Source organism: Haemaphysalis longicornis, unplaced genomic scaffold (genome assembly GCF_048455015.1).
Source record: "Haemaphysalis longicornis isolate Haplotype H1 unplaced genomic scaffold, Haemaphysalis longicornis Haplotype H1 scaffold_4, whole genome shotgun sequence".
Classification (NCBI taxonomy): domain Eukaryota; kingdom Metazoa; phylum Arthropoda; class Arachnida; order Ixodida; family Ixodidae; genus Haemaphysalis; species Haemaphysalis longicornis.
In genome coordinates, this window is record NW_027526361.1 from 152,074,922 (window position 1) to 152,096,525 (window position 21,604).

The following is a 21,604-nucleotide window of genomic DNA, read 5'->3' on the forward strand; positions in this document are numbered from 1 at the left end:
TTTACGATTAGACGTCAATAAAGTATCGTCCATGAAATCTCTTGTGAAACGTACATTTGTTCTCTGTTCTCTAGGACACATAATAATACCAAGTCAATGGTGGCGTCGACTAAAAAGTGAAAACTTTAATGGTTAAGGCTCAAATGGCTTTGCAGCTTTGGCGGTGCTCGTATTATTGTAATGTAATGCGGGTAGTAGTTTTGCACAAGGCACAGGGCCAACCGAGCAATTCCTAGACATAAATGTAGCCATGCGCAAGCAGCGAAAACGGTGAAGGACTAAACAAGATTTTTCGAATATGAACACAAAAGAAAGCTGGAAGCCGCATCAACAGTTTTTTTAACGCAATAATTCCTGGCGTGCATCTGCTTTACTCCACAATGTAGTAATGTCATTACTGGCCTAAGTTCACCGTAGATTATAATTTGCCTAGTACAACTGAATATATAAGCAAATATAAAACTTGCTTTTCATTGCCGTATGGTAGAGATAGATAACTTTTTCATTGCCGTACGATAGAGATAGATAAAATCTCTCTCGATGTGAATTACCACACCCGAAGCCGTTTGCTTTATTATAACATTTTTATTTGTGGAAGTCGCATAGAACAAACGCAGCGTTGTCACTGTGTCTTCACGTACTGAACTGTTTACCTGGGCAAGATTTAAAATGTATCACAAATAATTATTTGCTTACCGGCTACACTTTTGTACAGTTTGGGGTTTGTTTTGTCGTATATTGAGCTTAAGTCAAGGCTGAAACAATGGAGAAGCACAAGAACAAGCAAACCATTTACACGAATGAAGAAAATATATAGTACTCGCTGCGTTGGTGATACATTTGGCTTTAAAAGTTCGATGGAAATGACAGCTGCAGTAATTTACCGTCGATAGGTAACAGTTAAAGTGAAATAATTTGCTTTTCACATCATGAAGGACGCGCCACTTGGTAGTACACTTTTAATCCTTCCGATCACGCTAGGTCGTGAGGAAAACATAAAGTGGCTGGCCACCCCTGCGACATATTAGGTTTTTAATATTAGTTAGACATCAGTTAGACATATCAGTTACACATAAGAACAGCACGTTAACAAAAACGCCATGGATGGTTAATGGGTAGAATTAACTCCGCATGCGTTGATAGGGAGACAAAGACTACCCCGATTTGCTCACTGTCATTATACATTCTAGCACATTTAACTGGCCTTAGTGCATTCTGAAGCGAAAGCCCTAATTGCCGCATTCCAGGGAAAATGCTTCGTTGTTTGAACGCGAAATCGTCCAGTACCCCAGTCGGCATAAAAGCGTCGTCGTTGTTTCTGTTCATGTTGTGGTTGTCCGCTCAAGCAAATGGCTGCCACATTAAAGAGTAAATAAAAAAATCATGCGTGGTCCGATCGGATTGAACCTGGGTCTGCTCAGAAGCCGCACAGTGTTCCACCAATTGTGCTATCTCGGCACGTTCCAGTATAAAACAAATATTGTTTTAATTCCTTTCTTCGTGGCACATACACACTTATAAGGTTTTGGAATTCGACAGGTCCATTTAATATGCCATGACCAACTCGAGGTGAATGAGGATATGCACTGAAACGCCAGGAACAAAACAACTACGTCTAAAATATTTGTAATGAAACAGCGGTTGATGTTCCCAGTGTCCTTCATCATTTTAGTGTGAAGGGATTGGGAACATGCCCTGGTCATTTACTTTAAGAAGTGGGATTGCGGGCACATTATCAATACACTAACGATAGTGCTCGTCGACTTGTTTCACCGAGTTATGCTTGCTTCTAACATGTGCGGGGTACTAGCCTTGTTTGAGTGAATCAAGTCGCACATGAGAGAATACAATCCAGCTTTGTCCGAAGATCCACTCCGTCGGAACGCCTCAAATGTAAACTCGTTACAAAGCTTTCGGTTAGCTATGAAAGATGTCCAAGGTGGTGTTCTGCGCATTTTATCAATGAGGTATAACAAGATGGAGTGCTTCAAAGTAATGTTGGGGAATTGAGATTATTCAACCTGGGTGCTATCTGAAACTTGCGGCGTTTACACCCATCGGTTCTGTTATAAATAGCCATCGCGGCAACAAACAAAATCCACAATACCCGCTAAATCACCCAACGCCTTTTGTACAAAGTCAGCAGCACTGGTTACGCCTGGAAATCGCGTACAATATATCGGCACCGACTTCCAGGCGACAGCAAGAGTAGTTTTATCCGAGTGCCACCATTGCATTGTGGACTGGTAGAGCACAAAAATGAAAGCGGACAGGTACGCAAGTTCAGCGCAGTCGTGTACAGCATCTAGAATTTCGTATAAGGCAATAGTGTCAGATTTACTGCCAACAAAAATATGCATATCAGAAACTGAATAAAACGTAAATGAAGGCACACAGTTTCTCACCCAGTAAAAAGAATGACGACGTCGTCATTCTTGAATAGGTTATTCTTGCTTATAAACGTATTGAACTTGTACAGCGTTGAGTCAAGTATAGCGTGTGAATCGTACTCAAACCTGTCAACAAATTCTTGCTCCTTCCTCTGTAAAAATGTTCACATAGGAATGCTTGTTGAGGATTGCGCTTGCTATTACATGAGAATTGTATTACAATTACCTACGTGTATCACACTGAGTAAGTTTATTTAAAAAGAATAAAGATGTGATGCATCCATGCCGAATGCCACTTATTCCTTTGCAAGGACCCACACGCCTGAAAATACGAGCAGCCAAAAGCAGACCGCGAGAGGCCAGAAACCGACACATGCAAGTGTAACAGTATTTCTTATTAGTTTAAAAGACGACTAATGGTGCTCACAGTGCGAATAAGTTGCTGCTTCTTCAAACTGAAAAGTGACTGTCAGGCTTGAGAACTGAAAGCACAAGTACTACTCATTGAAGCAACCACTCTTTTAGGGATTATCTTGCCGGGGTGAATATATAGATGAAGGTCTAGCGCTTTGAAACCGCCTCCGCTCTTTGCCAATCACCTCGTACTGAAACGTATTTCTTAAAACAATTATTTTTCAATACAAACAAATTCATTGCGGTGTCAGAGAGGAAGGGAACACAACAGTCAGAAGTAGTTCTACCATTGCGCTTAAAATATTACAAACATTTACATACAGAAGGTGGCCTGATAATAGGAGACTGAATAGAAGGCACATATATAAATATACTAATACTAATTAAACACGTAAAACTTACTAGAGAAGTTCTAGATGGACATATGCGTAATGGTTTTCAGATTGTATCTTTTCTAGGCAAAAAAATTCTTCCAACAGTGAGTTAATTTATTATCATTTACTTTGTGCGACACCAGTTGTATGATGTCGCCTTCTGGCCAGCAAAGAGGATCGCGTTAAGATTTTTCACGCTATTTACAAACAGTGCATACATTTTAGAACACAACTTACGGAATCATATATGGTAATTCCTGTAACCACATGCTGAAGCTGCAGTATATTGGACTGGAAGCCTCGAAACTTCAGGTTGACCTAAAATATGGGCAAAAAGATGTTTTGCTGGTGTCTAGATAAGAAAAATCTATGATTGTACCTGCAGGCAATCTATATTTATAAACCTTTTTAGACATCATAGTAACAATACCAGCTGCGGTGACCGCTGTCACGTTATTGATTGCGAAAAGAATTGTTTGATGTGCTGGAGGAAGGGAAGGGTTCCGAATTAGGTCATTTGGTGAATAACTCTCAGAATTATGGCACAGCCAACATGCAGTGATGCGAAAAGGTCCAATCTGTTGTATCGCCACGACTGCCGCAACAGTGAAACAGACAGGCCCCCCTTGTAAAATGGCAGAGGTGTTATTTTTGACTAAATTCGGACCATCAGAACTGCTATAGATCCAAGGACAAGCGGCACGCATTGTAATTGAACATGCAGTTTATGACAACGCGATTGCCATTTTTTAGGTATGGCGATGATCATACAGGTCATTCTCGTCATACAGATATGCATAAAAATGACTCACAAACGCCATCAGTACAGCAAAATATTGCACAATGTCTTGCTTCTTCTGTTTAAAAGCTTTTGAAAATGTCGAGTCTGTGCAAATCCGAACTTCGAGAGTCACTTTCAGGGGATCTGAAATCAAGCAGTATCCAAGCAGCGTAAGCATTGCAAAACGGCTTTCATAGCGGGAAAAATGTGCCGAGCTGACCAAAAATACACAGGTGAAAACATGCAACGTTTCTGTATGATTGGGACTACTACAGATTGGAGAACGCAAAGATTGGTAGGTTCCCCGGAAACGTAAACGGACACGGGTTGGAGATGGGGAGGGGATTTCTCCGCCGTGTTCCTAGCCAGCAACCTCTAAGTGACTTTTCAAGAAAGTCATTCTAACATAAAATTGGGCCGCAGAATTCTATTTATGCTGTCAGCCCCATAAAATAGAAATCATTTTAATTTCACGAAACCCTGCTCTGTTTATTTTTTGGGGTACCAGAACATATCAGTAATATTGATGACAGAGCTAACTATTTAAATACTCGGGTGTAAAACGCGACATTTTTAGTTGTAAGGCGTTAAGTTAATGATACATTGTGTACACTTACTGTGATTAGCCGCACCAATATTGTGCTACGTTCTGCTAAGACAGTGTTGGCGAATATGAAGTTGTAGAAAGCAAAAATAGGGAATGAAATCAGCATGATGTCGCGGCACCGGCCCTATGACTGCAATATGCGGTGCGAAACACCTTCTAGTGTTTGGAGAACGTAGCGGCCTAAGACCAGTCTGAGGTCTGGGGCCGCTACCTTCTGTAACGTTTTCTTGCTATCTGCGCACCTTTTTCGAAGTATCACCGTTCTCTCGGGTAACGCAATATTCCGGGATACGACCGTTCCAAAATTTTCACCAAGTGTCCCGTCTACGAGAACGGCCCAAAGATACAAGTCACAATGATACAATGTACCTATTCGGTAATCATTGTTTTTTAAGGCAAAGAGCACTCTACAACATCCACTATAAACGCCGCAGTAGAGTACAGATATTGTAAAGAGTGATATATAGTTCCTGATAATGGAGGGGCATAAGAAGTAGAGTGGGTGTTGTTTGGGCGCGCGCGCATCACTAGACCATGATATACACGAACTTTGGAAGCAAGGGCCCGCCAAAAAACCACAAATGCGAACAAAATACGTGGCCGTGGTTTCACCCTCCGGTGCAAAACAATTTCAAACCCCTTAACCTGTCAAAAAATGACAGTGTGGAAAGTAATAACGACTACATGACCAAGGCGGCAACATGATCACGGACACGCAGATGCGACAACATCGTTTGTACTCAGCGCAGCAGTCAGCACGGCAAAAGAAGCGAGCAGTGCAATCGTCGGAGCTCCTTCTCCCGTCTCCCTGTTCACGAGCAACAGAGAAGTAGAGACGCGAGCCGAACAGCTAGGACCTGAGGCGGCTCTTTTTGGAGACGACAACGGTGGAAATTGAAGTTTTGGCGCCGACGCTTCGGCACACATCGCGGCTGGACTCGAAACAGAAGCAACGATGAACGTCTTGATGCGGGAGAGATTCCCCAAGAGGGAGCCAACAGAACAACATGAGCTGGGCTAGCATAGTCCTTCACACCACGTCTCAGCAAAACGTCGAGTAGGGTAGCAAAGCAAGCTCAGGACAAGTAGAACACCGATCTGAAATCCCTAAAATTAACAATATGCTGAAGGTGGTGGGCCTAGAAAAAAAAACACTTAAAGGACAAATAGCTCATTTCAAGGCGAACACGGGAGACACGAAACAGTACCATAATATTCAGCCACACCCTATCGAAACCCCGGAAAATTTGAATCAGAAAACTCATCCAGAGAATCCGAGATGGTCGCCGCTGACAAAAAAGAAAGGAGGCGCACATCCCGTTATCAGAAGTTTCGTACAGTGGCGAGATGAAAGAGACAAAGTCCGGGTCCTCTCCAGCGCAGCTTTTTTCACAGAAAGCTCCGTTCCTTTCCACGCTGGACTTATCTGTCGCGAGCAAGTAGTCATTCGATAGGCACAGGCATATACACTGCACGCTGCCACTCGGCTGCCACTGCCTTATTCCACGTACCGAGGACCACAGTCTGTGGCACGTCCCCCCACCCCCCCCTCCCCAAACCCTATACACAATGACGCAATTACAACAGAGAGAGGCTGGCTGTTGGGGTGAATCTCGAAAAAAACACGGGAACTTGCGGCTCACATCATAAAAGCCACCAGTGGCTACCTGGACCGAGGAGGCTGACTCGCCCCCACCATCCCGTGACTAATCAAGTTTTTATTTATCTCGCTATCAACTTCCTGTACAGATAGATAAAATAAAGAAAGGAAGGGTAGAACGGAAAGAAGAAAGAAAGGAAGACAACTCGTGTATGAAAAAGGTGCTTCATAAATTCTCAAAAACAATGAGCAATAAACTAAACATGAAATGGGAAGCCAAGCTGGCAAAATTTGAAAAGACTGCCAAAACAATATGGTGCTAAACCCCATTTAGGCGTGGGCGTGGAAGGAGGCGTGGTCCGGTAAACACGATGAAGCCGTACTTTAGACAAACTTCGGTTTGAAAAGGCCAATGTGAACCTAGAAAGCGGCCAACTAAAGAATAAAGGCGAGGAAAAACACAGACATCATTATGTTTGGTACTAGGACTGTCGGAGCTAACTACGCAAACGGGGCAGTTTAAGGCAGTTTGGCGAAACCAAACATCCGGAAGTTATACAAAGACTGCCGGCGCAACAAAATTTTTGGGCAGAAATCCTATTTTGAAACAAATTATGGGGCATAGGGTGATGACCTAAGAAGAAATCAATCGTAGCTACTTTTGTCAGGCGTAACTTGCCCGCAGCACGCCATGACATTGACGAACAATGGGACAACGTCCACGGAACAAGCCCTCTTAGAAGGAACCTAAGTGGATGGAACACCAGACAGGAACACCTTAAAAGGAACCCCAGACAAGAACACGAGGTGGACAGTATCTTCAATCCTAACGTTGTAGGCCACACAACTTTTTTACTGAATAAACATGGTTTATTCGTGAATAAACACGCTGAATAAATGTTTTTTAATCTTGACCAAGACTTAAAAGTAGAAAAGAAGTGTTATATTAATTTTTAATGATTAACGTTTGTCGAAAAATGCGTCAAAGTTGCGAGTCATGCGAGGTACGATAACTCAATTAGGAAATGTTCAATAGAAAAAACCTTTGGCATTTATCTAGCTACCGGTCTGACCTGAGCAAGTAATTAGGATAAATACAATAGAATGAATATTAGGGAATAATGGAACAAAAACTGTATAAAGTAAAACGAATTGCCTTTTTTGACCACAGCTTTTCGCACAATGAACTCCAAAATACAAAATATTGCACAGAATTCTTTTCGCAGTTGATTGCACAGATCCGTATGAGTAAAACGAGTACGCAAAGTTTCATTTGAAATATCTTATTTGAAGGAAAGTTGGAAATGTTAACGTAACGCGAGTTCAGCCAAAAATGGTGTAACTCGTGTTGTTAAACATTGTTGTAAAATCGTGTTTTGAGAACAAATGTATATAATGGTTTAAAACCGCGTGCAAGATAAGAAACACAACACATACAGGCCTAACATTTATCGTGTGTGAGAATTCTTCGACTTATCGTGTATGAGTATCTTCGTTTTCTTCCAAGTCCTTTACGAAGCTTTCGAAGTCCAGAAGGCTCTGAATCTGCCCATTCCGCTTTCTAAGTTCGACTTGTCTTTGGTCTGCTGTACGGTGCAAATAAATAAGCAGGCGTGAAGTTTCCAAGACCCGAACAGTGGTATTGGCTAGTTTCGCCATGCACGCCCGCCGGATGACCCGTGATCTGACAAGTCGGCCCACGACCTGCCTGTCATCAGAAGCAAGAAGCGGAGCGGAACAACGGTCGGGGCTGTCCGATTGCTTGTGTTCATCTCTGGGTTCCAGGTGGGGGTCTGCGTCAAGCACGCAGCCATGGCAGGCACCGTTCAAGAGTGAGGCCTCCGAAATGCGAGATGCGGCGTACTCGAGGCCACGCAATAACTTCAAGGCGCTGCGCCGTGAGCTCCGCTGGTCCGTTGTTCCCGGGTTTCACGGCATCTTAATATTATGGAACGGGACACGGACGCGAGTCCATGGCTGAGCTGTACCGAGATTTATTCGCTTATAGTAGGCGGTTAGCCGTCTTTGCCCTCTTCCTCACTAAATCCGCATTCCGGCGTTTCTGCAGAAATACAGGAGTGCTCGCTCCGTTGGTCATCGTCGATGCGTTGTTCAATGCACCCGTCATGACGTCTTCCGCCTTCAATTTATCCGGCAGTAGTCTAAACTACGGTTTAGGCCTTGTTGTCGGCGGCTTGCATGAGTGGGGCTTGGTTGACCGCTTCAAGAGGATTTTGGGTGCATGTTGTACCCCGCACCTGCACCAGATGTTATGAAGCCAAAGGTGACGCTGTAGGCTTGAATGGAGAACAAGTCTTTTGGAGCGAACTTGTGCTACCCTAACAACTAAAAAAAATGCACAGGCGGCAAAGCAGCAGTCAACAAAGGGACGTGCGAAGGCGAGTGTTGGAAATCGAAAGCCGCGGCACCAGCACTGCGGGTATTCTTTCGGCGCGAGTGTTTCTCGAACCGTCGAATGACACCGAGAACAGGGTGGATTAAAGAAGATTATTGAGGCTAGGGAAGTTAGGGGGAAAGAGTCTCCCTATCAAACGAGGTAACCCGTGCTGCTTAAAAATAAAAAAATTGAACAAGCGCTTCACTCGGCACACAGATAACAAATCCCGGCGCGGCCATGCGGCAACAAAATAACAAATAAACGAACCCAATAGAAGGTTCGTTTCATTATGTTATATTAATGATCTTCTACGTTGTTTGACTTTATGCCATCACACGACACCACGGTAATGTCTTCAGAAAAATTCGTCACAGACTTTACATCTGAGGTAAACACTGAACTCCGGAATATCCTAGACTGGTGCCGTAAAAACTGTTTGTACATTAACCCTGAAAAATCTAAATATATGATCCATAAACCAGGCCATAGACAAATACCCTAAGTTCTGTCTTTGGCAATGGGTCCTAATGTCATTGCTGTTTGCAACTCTGATTTTTGTGTTATTGTTACTCCACCCTGACCTAAAACGTAGCTCTCACATCAGTCATACAAAGAAAAACATGCCTCTGACATTCGGGCCCTGTTCAAACCTCGTCCATAATTTTCACATGATGCTCTCTCCTCGCTTTATTTTTCTTTTATTCATAGCCATACAGGTAAATCTCGATACAACGAATTTCAAGGGACCGCTCAAAATAGTTCCTTATTTTGAATAATCGTTATAGTGAAAAAATAAAAAAAATGCGCGGTACAAATTGTGAACGTAACAATACATCCACCTACCTTTACGAAAAACACGTGCACAATCGCGCTAGCCTCTAACACGGGTCTGGACGCACGTTTATTCGAAGAAATCGGTGATCTTTGCCTGACGGGTGCCACTCAACTGCTGCAAGACGAACGATTCGAAGCGGTCCACATTCTTGTGCACTGCCTCGGTGACATCGGTGCACCTCTTAAGAAAAGCGCGCATTTTTGCTACGCAGTGCAAAACATCGGCGTTAGAGACGGGTTCTTCGCCTTTTCTTGCGGACCCTATGTCAGCGTCGTCGTCGTCGCTCTCGGCGTCCTCGTCGCTGGTTCCGTCATCGCGACGAACGGTGTTGACGATGTCTTCAGTCGTCAGTTCAGCAGACGTGCATGCTTCATCGTCGCACTGCGCTTAATCTGCAAAGGTGACTGCAGCGTCCACGGCGAGCTTTTCTGCGACTTCATCCCATGCATCGCATTCTTCACTGTCTCGCACCGTGTGTTCAGCTTCAGGTTGCGTCTCAAGTAGGTCACCCTTCCTCCAGCAATTCTCGATGGTGGTCGCTATTACGCTCCACCAGTGCCCGGTAATCATTTCTGCGGCCTGTCGCACATTGATTGCGGTCGCGACCTCGTTCGTTCGTCGTTCACATCAACACGAGTAATTTGGTACACTCGGAATTCGTTATTTTCAAGTGCTGTTTTATATGAGGATGACGAAATTCGATACGTTATTCTGAAATAATCGGTGTTCTGAAATTCGTAGTACTGAAATAATTTTACATAGAAATTAACGGGGATTTGGCAGGGGATTTTCGAAATGTTCGTTAATCTGAAAAAAACCCCCTTCATTCTGAGGATCTCAATAACGGGATTTGACTGTATATAAAACGGGATCGAAGCCATGGGAAGCACACATTGCCATATTTCATCAGAGCAACATATTCAAAATCAAGCCATTCGCAGTATCACCAGGAGCCATCCTCAGTTTAACACCCAAGACTCATTGCGCCATTATAGCGTGTTATCGGTTGAAAAGTTGTTTCAATATAATTTAAGCTCAATATTTTCAAGTCCTTCTGTTTTCGATTGCCTCTTCATGTTGTCAAACACAACTTCTGGCTAGCAACATAGCACTACGTTCGCATCAAACAAAACCTTTTACAGCTCGGGCTGTCGGCGTCTCATGCCGTCGTATTCTCATGTGGTCACCGTACTAAAACACCGGGACACTCGTTTTTCAACGTCTCGCGCTACAAAGTAACGCTTACTACAAGCGCATAATGTGTAAAACCGGTTTCAAATAAACTAACAAGATTTAAACGTTTGTGTAGCGCTCCCTGTCCGATTCAGCAATCGTCAAGCACAAGGTACTTGCAGACGGGCTATATTTTATGTTACACTGAAGTACGCGACGGCTTTTAACGCTGGGCCTGATGGAGGGTGGTCGGTCGTAGCAAAAAAAGGCGTACTATCATATTACCGTGGCTTCGCTGATCACCGAGGACGAGTCTCCAGGGCGGGCATTCCACTGCGCTCGCATTGACCCCTGCCAAAACTGGGGCAGATGGGGCATGCAAATTGATTAAATTGGGATGCACGCAAGAGAGGGCGCCACCGCCTCAGCAAGCGCGCGATGGCACCTCCCACCGGCGCTTCTCAGGCGACCAATCGGCGCCCGCCGTGTGCAAAGAGGGAGACTAACAATCTTTTAATACACTGATACCCTGCATACTTCGCCCCTCCCCAGGTTTCGCGTTAGTGGAGATGGCCCGGGATTTTTTTGGTTTACCCAGTGTACGGGCTAATTACGGCACAATGACTTCAACTTTCTCTTCAATATCAATTTGGAATAGATTACCGCCTGCTGTGAAATTATTTACGTGCGTGTCCTTTAAACACGTCCCTGAAAGACCATCTTTTGTCCTGTTAATTGCTCGTTGGTCAATTTTTCGGTGATTTGTTGCAAAAGGAAATTAGATATACCGACCTTGTTGTGTCTTGTTTTGCCAGTAATTAACTTTTTTCTGTTTTGATTGTTTACTTGAAATGAATTGGCCCTTTTTTTATTTTGGGCGGCTGATATTCTTTCACTGTTCTTGCCAATGTTTTTTGTAATTATTGCCTCAGTAGTAAGTCATCGAGAGTGCCGGTGCAGTGGCCGACTTTGGGACCCTTATCGGTAGTGTTTTTACTTATGAACTTTTCATACGCTCTCCCGTAAACTTCTTCTTTTTCTTCTTTTCTTCTTTTTTTTCAAAGGTCCCATTGCTAAGTGCACACGTTTTTACCACACGCAAACAAACCATACGCCAGAAGTCGCGGCTCGCGCCACATTACGTTATATGGAGTGCAGGTACCAAGATCGGTCTCATCGCGTGAAGGTTTCGCTTCTCGGACTTCTTCATGCTGATACTTTTTGAGACCCCGTGTTTTGTTTTATGGGTATTTTCTTATTTACCGTCTTTGCACCACAAGAGATATCTGCGCGTTCCTGTGTTATGGCTGGAATGAGCCTCGTTAATTCGCAAGTCAGCAGTGGTTCTTTGCCGTATCGGATGACATACTAGTTTGCTAAAACAATTCTAGAGTCATTTGAAAAGTACTACCTCCAAGGGATAGTGACTAAGGCTGTGACGGACAATGGCTATAACTTTGTGAAGGCTTTCAGTTGGCAAATATACTTTGTCGAGTTTTTATTTACGTTTTTTGCAGTGGTTAATGCATTCTTGTACGGAACTTTCGCAGGCTGGTTGGCGAGACACGCAGTGCGGAAGAGGATGAAGGAAAATAAATACTCTCGTAGGGTTTACATGTAACGGCCCTAATGAACAATGCGCCTGCAAGTGAAGCCCGTCGGATTCCCCACCACCGTTGCTCTACGCGGGCGTTAATTATGGTAGAAACTTCTGACGCATCATCCGCGCGATTTTATGAAGTTTTCCCACTTTGCCTCCACTCCGTCTTACGAACGTACCGTGGCATGTGGAATAAACAGAACCATTCTTCCACCGCTTTAAAGACAACTGTGAAGTACTGCGGAAGGCCACTTCGCAGACCAGTTGCCACTCGATGAAAGTCCTTCTTTGATTCGCGGGAGTGCATCCTGAACATTGACTCTGCAGGAAAAACTTGGATGGCCTTTTCGGAGCTCTACAAGTGCCTCTTTCCAGCGCCGCAGGACCTACAGTTTATGAAAGCGTACTGCGAGGTAAAAGCAGTTTTAATCGCACATGCCCCCCCCCCCCTCCTGTTTCATTATAATAAAAGCTTAGAAATGTTTGACTCATAAAGAAGAAATAATGTATATCACCATAGAATTTCGAACAGTTCTGAACAAGGTAGGCTTAAATGGAGTTTGTCTAGGGTTGGAAGGCCCGGCAAAATCACACCCTGTAACGACAGTCCCCTCGTGTTCGGCTCAGCGCCAACCATAATACAATGTTTACGGAACACTTTAGGAATAAATGTTTCGCCCGCTCAGCGTTCCGCTCCACATTACATGAGCTTGTGAACTATGATAACAGCAATTGAGCGCATGGAGCAAAACTATTTTTTGTCACGCACCCGAATAATAACGCCCTTGCGTCAGCGGTTGATATCGTTCAGAGGGATGAAAACATGTTCAGGGGTTGCCTACTCTCCGCCATCAGTGTACTGAAGCAACGGTGAGATTCTCTGTGGATTGGTAAGATCCAAGACTGGTAAGATTGGTAAGATCCTGTATATTACAACTTGGGTTAGCACGGGACGTCTGTTCTGGAATTGTCACAATTGTTTTGCTTCGAAGGTTCAAGATTTCTAACTGACAAGTAACTCATAAAAACCATACTGTGCACTTGGTTCCACGGAGGCAATATTTCGGTTTCATCAAGCATTAAATTTTTTTTTACTTACGCTACAGCTTAACAAAGTGTACTGTTGAACGAGCTGGTAGTACATTGTAAAAGATACTACAGTGCGGAATAAAGCACGTTCGTGTTTTATTTCGCGCAGTAGCATCTTTTACGCTACAGGTTCGGCCACCTCGGCGAAGAACGCGAAATTTCGCTGTCATTCGTTGTAATTCCTTATTCTATAGCTAAATGGTGACTAGGAAGGGCGACGCTAAAATGTTCACCAGCTGTTGATCGACGAATTGATCCGCCCCTGCTTTATTTAGATTCACACTAGAGGTCGCATCTGATGTTCCAGAGGAATCACCTACCGACAATTTTTTCACGGTTTTATTGGCCTTACCTGCAACGCGTTATCGCATTGCTGCTCCGAGTTTAACAAAAATAAGCTCGCTATGCGCATTTTTGGTAATGTTACAGCGAGAAACTGAAATGTAAACAAACAGCCATCGTACGTTCGACAAGCTTCCATTCATGGCGAACGCGCTTAGACGGAGCGGCGGGAGCTGAGCTTCACTGGCCGACCGAGCGTCAACTGAGAGCTCAATTTATTTTGACCAGCTTCTTTTTTGCCCACTGAGCTTCCAACTAGCCTTTTTTTCTTAGCTATACGCTTGAACATTGCAGTAGCTTACCTTTCAAACGGCCAGACGTCAGTGAATGTCATCAGTAAGCCAACGTGCCAGCTTACTCCTTCAGAACCATGCGTGTAAAAAGCAAAACCGGTAAGCGCTGGCTTAGTATCACTACAATGCGTAAGCATGTACGAGGGCATTTGGCGGTGTTTCCAGAAGGCACGTCATTCATGCAGGGATCTCCACCTCAAATTTTACAAGAGTTCCACATATGCTCCTTAGTTCCTACAGTAAATTCAGGCATTACCCTACCTCTGACTCTTTGTGGGAAGAAGCGAAGTTGGGCTTCGGTAAGGCGTTTGGAATACACTATACTCTTCTTGCTTCTTTCCAAAAAGATTACTGGATGAATTCGTTTTCAGTAAGGTTTTGATGTGCAACCATGATAGTACTGGAAGGGATGCAATTTTAGCAGTTTAGTAAACAATCGTGCAACAACTGGAACTGTAAACAGGAGTTACGTTACTTTTTTGGACTGCGTTACATGCGTTGGCATCATAAACATTGCCGTCAGGGCAATTTACACAAGCAGTCAACGCTCGCGGAAAATTAGTCAATTAGCCCAACTCAGACTGAAACTTGCAAAAGATTCTCACAGATGCCGCTGTAAACAGTAGTGGGATTAAAGGCACGAGTGATGGTATATAAAAATATAACCGGAAGGATAAGCCACTCGCTTTGGCATGCATGCACTACGAAGTGCACGCTTGCATTTATGGCTGCTTTTATTAGATGCGAACGCATCTCATTCACTCGTCTTGTCCCTTCATCCATCCGGCGTTGTCGGCGTCCACCCCTCCCCCATTCTCCTCGCCGCGCCAGCTGCGCTCTCTGCCGCTCACCCCCTCTCCTCTCCGATAGCGAACACTCTCTCGCGAGGGGCATTGGATTGGATTCGATTGGATTCGCTTGGCTTGGCTTGGCTTGGATTGGATTTGGATTGGATTAAAGTGGATTGTGTTGCGTCATAGCCACGGCAGACGCACTGGCGCGGGCGCATGTGCAGTACTCTCTCTTCCGTGGTCTCCTCTCCTTCGGGCGCGCTGGGCATATAACCGGTGCGCCGCTCTCCGGTGGCCTTTCGGTCGACGGTTGCTCTCCGCTTGCGCTTGAACCCCCCTCAGCGTCGCATCACACCAGGGTTCCCGCGAGGGGAGGCGGGCGTAATTTTTATCGTAGCGTCGTGTTCTCGGGGAAGTGTTATTCCAGGTACGTGCTTGCTTTCAAGGGCTGATAAATAAATAAATAAATAAATAGGTCCATAAACATTTTTAAATGTTTCCTACAGAATAATACACCAAAAACGAAAGTAATTTACCTTCTTCATAAACTTTATCCTTTCTTGTAGAGACTGAAAGAACTCCGGTCATAAAACGTAAGACTATGCGTCATTTTTATTTCTGTGTTTGCTATTTGCTTAATTTTTTAGGGCATGCTTTGTGGTCGCGCAAATATACAAACCAGGTCAGGAAGTATAAGCATGGTGGTACTTACAAATACTTTGCCCTGATCGGGATTCTATTGTTTGGTGCGAGCGCCTTTTTAAAGATCCAAAATCAGTATTGTTACTGCTTTCTTGAGTGGCTGAAATGATGAAAGGAAATTTTTAATCATTGCCGAGCTCTAAAATAAACAGAATTTGATCATGTGATGCCAAAACACGGAAATGTGGTGAGCTCGCAATACATTCCGCGCCCTTGAGAAAAGTTTCATGTGAAAGTATTAGATCCCTGTTTCAGGCATGCACACTGTGAGATACAGAAAATAAAGGGTACAATAAAAAACTTCAGGGAAGGCTGCACTTACACGTAAGACTTGAATGGCGAAGCTGTTGTAGGTGCTAATTGACAGACAGAAAGTTGAGTTTTAGCATCGTTGTGGTGTCGTGGTTGACGCCGGTGGCATGCTTAGTGGGCCTGCTTAGCTTGTCGCACGTGCGCTCGATATACGCGTGCACGAGCGCTCGGCATTTCCTAGGCATTTTTTAACTGCGGACGCCATACAAAAATGATTTTCTCAGCAGCTTCGCTGTTAAACACTTGAAGTTGTTTTCGGCCTTAGCGCGAGACGGGGATCGCTCTCCGAGTAAAGAAAGAGCAGGGCGGGAGGTGTGGTTCAGGAGGGCTCTAGAAAAGGGCGACACAGCACGCGCCGGGAAAGGTAAAGAGCAGCGCCAAAAGGGGTTGGCCGCTGCGGAAATGGAATTCGAGCCTCCTTGAGAGATAGCGATACCAACGGCGGCGAAGCTAGCGATGGCCATCTTGCGGAGGGCCAACAAGCGGGACCAATGCCTGAGATTGTCCGTGCCCAGAGCGGTGGTTAGTGCAGTCGGCTGAGCTTAGTTACAAGCACGCGTCGCGCCAATGGACATTGGCGCAACGACAAAACCCATGCAATATTGTTTCTTTTTAGCCCCACAGCAGTCGCAGTGGGCGCTGGTGATAACACCGACGAGGAAGGAGTAACATTGCATGAAGGTCACTCTTAACCAGAGTCTGCAAATTAAAGTGTACTGCGATCAAGGCAGAGCATACGAAGAACAGCGGTGGAGTCAAGGATCCTGGATGTCAAAACGGAAATTCACAAAGTCTGCTCCGTTCCATTGATTTGAATTTGTGAGTCTATACGTGCAGAAAACGAAGAGTCTTGGCTGCATCTGTCCTTGAAAGCGGAACCAGGATGGTACATTCGTTGCCGTTGCCAGTCCGAGGAGTTGTATCAGCCAACACAACATCATGACAATTGAGTTATGAATTGTGGGCATCAGAAGTCCGGCATGAACACCTTCAATAATGTATTAGAGAGCACAAAGGGCTGTAAGTTCAGTAGCTCTGAAGTCATCGCCTACAGCCCTGCTCACTGTGCCGGGTTAATTGCCTGGCAAGGCACTGGCGAACGCCCGATACTATAGTTTCCAATGCGCCAGCAACACAGATGCCACGATGGGAGGCCGCCAAAGGTCCAATTTCTCTCTGTACGCATCGCCCATCGGAAATAGAAGAGCACGCATTGCGGAGAATAAAGCAAAATGCGTTTTCTGGTGAAAGCGCTGTCGGCTCCTTACATGTTCTCCCAGTGAAAAGGACGAAGCCTCGTCGCGGTGCTGAAAGATTGGTCAGAAGAGGAACGGTGCAGAATAGGGAGAGCGCAACATTTCACCCTGTATAACTCCGTTGAAACTAACCAGCTTTCAGAAGAATAGTGATTAGTTCGGGATGACATTTGTCTGGAAGATACTTCACCGCTAAACCATTCCCGAACGATCGGTAAAGATTCTTACTCGTTCCTGTTAGAGCATGTTTTCATATATTTTATTTTGCGGTCAGTGTACGTGTGGCGCGATGTTTAAAGTTGAGGTCCATAATATTTTCTCGCAAGAAGTATTTAGGTTATGGAGTTAAACGTGCCGATTCTACATTTGGGCTATGAGGCCAGCCGAAGTGGAATGCTTCGGATTAGTTTTGACAACTTTTGACAGTTTTGACAACGTGCGCTGAACCCTCGACAGACAGGCGTTTTCGCTTTTCGCCTTCATCTGAACGAAAGCTACCGGAGGCGGGATTGAACCCGCGTCCTTCGGCTCAGCGGTAGAACACCCTAGACACTGAACCACCGCGGCAGGCGCAAAAGGTATTTAAAGCGCGGCTACAAAATGTGCTTTGAAGAACATACCACCATAGGAGAAGTCCGCGTCTTTAGTTGAGCCAGTAACAATTGAATCGATTGTCTTTATCTCATGTCCAACAGCGCCATCCTGCTGTCGCATTCTTGAACTTAACGGCTGTATTCTTTCAGTGTCGCCCAGAATTCCCACCTTGAAACAAAGAAAGTTTCACAATCAATGCTAAATGCTTCATGAGACTTTATGCTTTATGAGTTGTTCATTGTTTGTTCACGAACGATATTGTTTCAGTATAAAATCAATATTTGGTTTAAAGTGCATTAGTTTGATTTGTGCGCGCATCGTGTGCCCCACCTCCTGGCCTTGATTAAATAAAAAATAAGCAACAGGTCTCCTCTTTGCAGGTATAACGAACTATGCATAGAAAAGGCAGGTTGGTCTCATTCAAGTGTATTGTTCCGTCATGGCTGTAGTGGTGCACATTTCGATTGTACGAAAACGTGAAAAATAAGTTACTTTACGCGAAATCAAGGTTAGGAAGTTCCCCATTACCGGCCACTTGCTCGCACTGTATTTGCAATGTCTCAGCAAATATGTCCTGTGATTGGCGGACGCCATGAAAAGCTACCAGGAAATAAACGTGACGGCGATCTTATTTGTAGCACTGGTTCAGTTTTACCGCCATAATTACAGGATTGAGCGCCGCAAACGCTTTATTTACTCTGCTTTTGTGCTTTAGCAATGAAGTAACGTTTGTTACTATGTAATTGTTTGTAATTTGTTAGTACTTCCATATGTTAGTTGAAACAGCGTCATCCGGGGAAGGTCTGGAGCTGATAAAGTTAATAACGGCTACTTCTCACAAATAAAGCGGCGACGCCGCTGGTATTCACAGTCAACTGAAGAGCGCTTAAAAGGAAGATATTGATCCCCTTCCGCAAAACAAATTATGGAACTGCAGTCTCAAACGTCTGTTATACGAAAGCGGCAATGGTGTCTCGCTACCCGTCCGTGTGTGCGGTAAAGTAAAGGCAAAAATGACATTCTCCCTCTACACAAAGACTCTATAATGTGCGAACGTACAAACCCCCATGTTTCAAAAGCCTCGCTCGAGTACACTATTTTTTACATGCGCACGCGGCTAGATTTTTAATAAAAAACGTGAGAACATGTGCCACTCCTGGCGTGCTTGGACAGCCTGACGAAGGTTCTAAACCATTCAAAAGGCGGGAGATTACTGGGACATCGGTTATACCACCCGTATTACCGGTGCCCATCGTGCAGCGGTCCTACAGGCCAAGTCACGTGATCCTAGCTGTGGCCTGTCACCCATGAACAGCAGCCTGATGCTGCACTGGTAAATAAGTAAATAAATAAATAAATATCAGTGCCGTGAATGTTCAGGAAGTTGACAGTCATTTTTAGTTGCATTGAAGACAATAAATCCCCATGTTCACCTCACTGCAGGCCCTTAAAAACACAGTTGTAAATTTTTGAATACATGAGGCATTCATTTATCTCACGATAACGCTCTTCACTTGCATAAGTGCCCTAATCATTTTAGCCGACTTAGGGCGAAACTTCGACCTTTTCTGCGTAAGCATTCTTTGACGACTACCACAGGGTGTCAGCAATGTAACCCATTGTATCGGCACGAAAGTGCACATCGGCGCAGTTAACGTGATTAATCGTTAAAAGTGTAAACGTGGGTTACTTCTTCAAAAAAAGGGAAAGAAAACAAGAAATATAAAATGGACAGAACGAAAGCGGCCAATCTTATGCAACGGCCTAACTCGATTAAGACAAACTACAGGCAAAGTACACGCAGAAGAATTAATAAAGGAACACTAACCGTGTATCGCCTTCTGTCTGCACGAAATGCCAGATTAACGAAGTAACGCATTAAATCGTGTGAATAGTGTAAATGTAGAATATTTGTAGAAGCAATATACAAAAAAGACAAATAACAAAGGTGGTTGATTCTTCTTTCATAAAAATCAATAAGACATGAAAGTGAAATGTGCCTTCACAGTACATTTAAATGTTTATTGTGCATGTATATGAACCTGCACATCGCTATTTATATTTCGTCGGTTTGGCACCGTTAGACGCATCAACATTAGACACTGAATTACACGCGCCGGAGCAGCGCGTAAATTCGATGAAAACTCCAGGCGCTCGCAAACCATGCGAACGAAACTGAGCGGGTTTTCAGCGAATCGTTTGGTGAAGTCACAGTACGTAACAGTGAAAGGAGCATGATTTGTGGGTAGGCAGCAGTCTTGTGCGTGTGCTTGGCGAGCGACGTCCTGCTGGCGGGTCGCTTAGGCAAAGGTATGACCACATTGATCCCGTTCCGTGACGTGTACGCCAGACCAGAGTCTTTCAATGCTTTACTGGTCACGAAACGTCGGCGTTCGTTTCATATAGGGCCCGCGGGCGCCACTACTGGCGCCACTGCCGCACGAAGGGCGTCCAGCCGCCGCGCGTGCGGCATATTTGCGAGCTCTTTGCGTGCAAACGCTCGCTGTTTTCGGTCTGTGCAGGCTGACTAAGTGTGTTTTTTTCGCAGTAGTTAGCAATGAATCGTCCAATCATTGTGCATGCCACCTGCCTTCAATGGGGTTTTATTTTTCAAATAAATTGCCGTAAACTGCGGCCGCGAAGTGCAACTGCTTCTGTGTCCTCGGGAAAAAGCGCTGCGCGGTCGTGTTTACGGCTTTTTAAATCTCTATTGCTTCTTTCATTGAGCAAAATTTGTAACCACTATACACACGGTAGTGCCGTAGTCACAGACTGCTGCGGGTATATCGATAATACAATAAAAATAACTGAAAGGAACCAACTACGCGTCGTTCATACTACGCCATTAAAAAATCTGATAATTGCTGTAGAATTCCGAGACCCTCAAAGAGATAGCCCAATAATATTTCCGTTTGGAAGAGTTGGTACATACTTGAGAGCACTTAAAAACGCCGCAGAAACGCAAATGATAAAAATACGAAGAGGCATATGTTGCAGCGTGTGCATTTCCGCTACCAGGCTTTTTAATCCTTGCAAAAAAGGTAGCGCTAAAGAAAAATGAAACTGATTTTATCACACGCTGCAAAAAAAAAATTTACGAAGGGAGACAAAAGAGCGTGGTCAAGCGTACAAAAATATATATTTTTGCGCTGTGATGTGCAACACATGGAGGAAACAGAGTATTGCCACCTAGCCAAGAACGACGCGAAGTTCTACGGAACAAAGTTTATTAAAGCGACCTCCTACTCTACAAAAGGCTAGAATGAAACACAAACGTCGAAGAAGTCCGTAGCGTAACGTGCACAGATGAACCTCGATAAAGTGAGTTGCGTGGCGTTTGCTATGCAAGCATTACTCTCCGAATGTTATTAATTTTAGACACATGGAAATAAAATGAAATAAAGTGTAGGAGAAACAAAAAATCAGGTTAGTGACAAGGTGACACCCTTTCGATATGATGCAATATTGGCCGACGCGACTTACAACAAAAAGAGCAAACGGGCGCCTCGGTTGAAACACCAGATAAAAAACCGGAACTGGTCACGCGCGGTTACAGAACAAACAAAACGATACCTAAGCGAAAGTTCCTGGAAATATGAAACGTAAAAGCACAAGGACATCACACAGCTTTTTTTTGCCTGCCTGCAAGCATGAGCGCAAGGTAATACAAGTTTGCAAACAGGTAATGAAGCACACGCACTACCTGACTGATCTGACAAAAATCCGTCTTAAAGTTAGCCTTGTACAATTATAGCTCCAGAAGGCTCTCAAAAGGGCATATCGGTTTTCCCATATTCTCACACACATTGCATTCTCACACACTATCACACACTTAGAATCGAAGCTTAAATCTCCCGTTTGTTGTCTTGGAATGGCGCCGTTCCATTTCTCACGCAGCACCCCATCGCTTGGTATGCAGAATAAGGAAACGTTTTTGGTTCTAGCGTTGTACCCGGAACAACAGCCCACGACACAACACGTGTTCGGCATCGTCGTTGCACTACTTAATTCGCATCAGAATAGCGCGAGATGCACGTTACATTTCTTTCCCAC